This window comes from Halyomorpha halys, unplaced genomic scaffold, assembly GCF_000696795.3.
Source record: "Halyomorpha halys isolate HHAL.00 unplaced genomic scaffold, Hhal_1.1 Scaffold1259.1, whole genome shotgun sequence".
Lineage (NCBI taxonomy): Eukaryota > Metazoa > Arthropoda > Insecta > Hemiptera > Pentatomidae > Halyomorpha > Halyomorpha halys.
This window is the reverse complement of record NW_027106004.1, coordinates 408,572-411,811: the sequence shown is the minus strand read 5'-3', so window position 1 is coordinate 411,811 and position 3,240 is coordinate 408,572. Positions and strand designations below refer to the sequence as shown.

Here is a 3,240-nt window from a genome sequence, read left to right as displayed (position 1 = left end):
TTACACTGTGAGTCCACCCTTGGGTTCTGGAGCCCTCAATTGGGTAAAAATCTGACAGTCGAGCGTGATTCTGACTAAATCACCTCCTTGCACAACCGTTTGTCTATTAACAGTACTTCCTTACAATGTACCGAACCCCTGACCCTTCAGGGGTTGTAGTGATACAGATTTTAATTTTTTATTTATTTTTAATTTAAGCCTTGAAGTAAACATAACAACCACTGTGTTTTTTTTCGTTTTTTTAATCCTCTTTCCTCTACATTAATCCTGGTTGGGAGCTGTTTGCTAATATAAAATTTTAATGCTCCTTGAAAATATCATATTATATACATTATGCTTTCCAATTATTATTATTATTTTTAAAAACAATGATGTAGTTCCTACTTTTCTTTTTCTATAAAAGAATCAACTGTCTTTCATATCAATCATTTCGAAATATTTATGTTTCATTAATGCAATATTGAGGAAACTATATACAACAAAATTAATGTATTTATATATTGTTTTAATATTTTTTAAATTAGTAGTAGAAAATTAAAATCAGATTACGACATGTTTCTAATCCTAAAACAATTTAAATAGGGGAAGATTATTTTTTCTCTTTACCTTGAAAATCTACTTTATTACTTATGAGACCGTGACCAGAAAACTAAGAAAATATTTTTTTTACGTACTTCGTTGAACTTAAATATCGCTTCCCAAATAACTAACCGAATATTTTGTCCTATCGACGTTGGATGACTTATATAATATCAGTTATATTCGATCATTAAATAATTTTTAATAGTTGTTATTCGAAAATGGATTTTGCGAAGAACTTTCTGGTTCCATTAATTTCACGTTTGGTATCCCACAAGGGATCGTACTATCGCCAATACTTTTTCTATTTATACTGGTAAAATGATTGGAACCAAGTACCAATAAAACAGCATTTTCTGATGATTTTGTACATGTAACTGCTTAACCCTCAGCGCGGCATGTGAGTCTGAGGTACCTACCTATAGCAATGTTCAGTTGTCTTATATATATATTTTTTAACTTATTTATATTGAACTTATTAATTGATGTAAAAAGTAGACAAAAAAGTGAAACTGGTTCTGATGGATTCACCTGTCACTTTACGGGTTGACACCAGTCAGACCACAAATTTGGACCAAACATTTGCCGAAGGTTTAAAAAAAAAATAAATATTAATATTTCATCATAAAGCATAGAAGTTTTCTATGTCAAAAAGGGAAGAATATATTTTTCAGATTCAAGTTTAAAATGATATAAAAATTATATTTTTTTTTCATACCCTCCTGTAAAGATTTTAGTGGGTATTTGATACCCTGGTAGCATATAGGAGGTATGCTATGTGTATAGCTGGGTGTGAAGGATACCTTCGGCAGAGGTAATATCGTAACCAATGAAGGTCTGCTGAGGTGCGACTATTGCTAGTTGAAAACTTTAAAAAAAATTATAAATGTAAATATATCAGTATTAATTTTTTTTTATCGGTTTTCGGCCCACTTTTATGCATAAATCAACTCAGTGAGACTTCAAAATAGTGGCTCATTTCATTCCACAATCCTGTTTCATTCCCCATTAATTCGGGAAGCTTAAAGCCGTCATTTCTAAAACAGAGAAATCTCGGTTTGCCTGTTACAAGCCGGATCTGAAAAGAGTCAGTGTTAGGAAAGGAGCTCTGATTTAAATAGTAGCCAAGTCTTAATAGGATTTCTCTGCTGAGTTAATAGGAAACCAACTCCCCTCTTTACGGATATTACTGGGACTCATCTTCCGATCTCTCAGAATACTTCGACCATCTCTGGTTAGGATTTCTTGTAATTCCTTGCCTTGTTTTTTTTTTTTTTTTTTTTTAAGCAGTTTTATTTGTTGTTTTCAAATAGTTTATGGAAAAATCTGCTATAAGCAAAAGGAAAATTAATTTAACACAATCGGACCAACGCATAAATCCTACTTTGAATCCCAGCTCTGTGCTCTCATGAGGTAACACAAAGTTTAATGAGATTAGGCGTAATTGTATATTTGTTCTAGACTGCATGTTAATTATGTTCTGCGAAATCTTAAAGTAACTTATAAAAATCCTTAGTTATATTCTCAACTTTATCTTATTACTATCACTTTCACAATGAATTGATTACTTTAGATATGATGTGATGAGATGATATTACATATATATATATATATATATATATATATATATTTAAATAGTTTATAAATTTAACTCATAATTAGTTGATTATACAGGTCAACAAGAATTTTGACTTTAGGTTCTAAATGTAAAATACTATTTTATTTTAAGTAAATAATTAAATAAAAATTAGTTTTCCTAGTTAAAATTTTATTTTGAAGAAACTAGGACAATATTTTTGATTATGAGGAAATTTTTTAATTGGTACTAAATAACTGTAAAATTACAAGTTGACTGATTAGTTAATCGTACTCTTTTTTAAAGTCCATAAAATGACCTAAAATTTAATAGAAAAATGAGCTCTGTACTCTGGATCATTTTCAAAAATTCAGCTCATCTAAAACTGACTTATTTATTAGCATTTCCCTCCATCCAAATTTCTCTCAAATTCATTTTGAGTGTTTTTTTTTGTTGTTGTTTACTTTTTTAAACAGAACCATTAAGGCATAAAATTATTTAAGCTCTGAAAAGAAAGTTAATTAAATTTACTTTAAATTAGTATTATATGACTGTTCTGTTTGAAGAATATTTTTGACGATATTTCACAAAATAAGAGCCAAATACCACTTTTGTTTACCTTTCAGAGAAAATTATTTATTTATTTTTTTATGAGCCGTATTTTGAGTCATTGTGGTACACTGTTCATTTTGGTCTCAAATCGTGACCACTTTTTATCGAATTTAAACATGAATTTAAACAATCATTTTTTATAAAAGCATAGCTTTGGAGTTATCCAGTAATCATTGAACAAGTGAGAAAAATTCGCTTGAAATCCGAAATGTTGCCCTTACTTTTACAAAAGCAAACATTATAATTTACAAATAAATATTTGGGATATTATTCGATGTAGGTGGACTCTGATCCTGTGGATATCGTATTACGTAGTTCAACGGTGGTAAACAATAAACAGTGAATTCTCAGTAGTTTGACATTAGCATGATAATCTGATTTTTTACCGTTAATTACTTATTTATGCCTACAAGTATATATATATATATATTAAATGTGAGATAATGTAATTTTAGTATTCAAAATAGTGAAAA

At 29.1% G+C, this 3,240-nt stretch overlaps 1 pseudogene; it reads left to right on the top strand.

Annotated features, from left to right (window-relative positions):
• Positions 1-1,379: 1,379 nt before the first annotated feature.
• LOC112210560 (U4 spliceosomal RNA) lies at positions 1,380-1,507 on the top strand (annotated as a pseudogene).
• Positions 1,508-3,240: the final 1,733 nt, after the last annotated feature.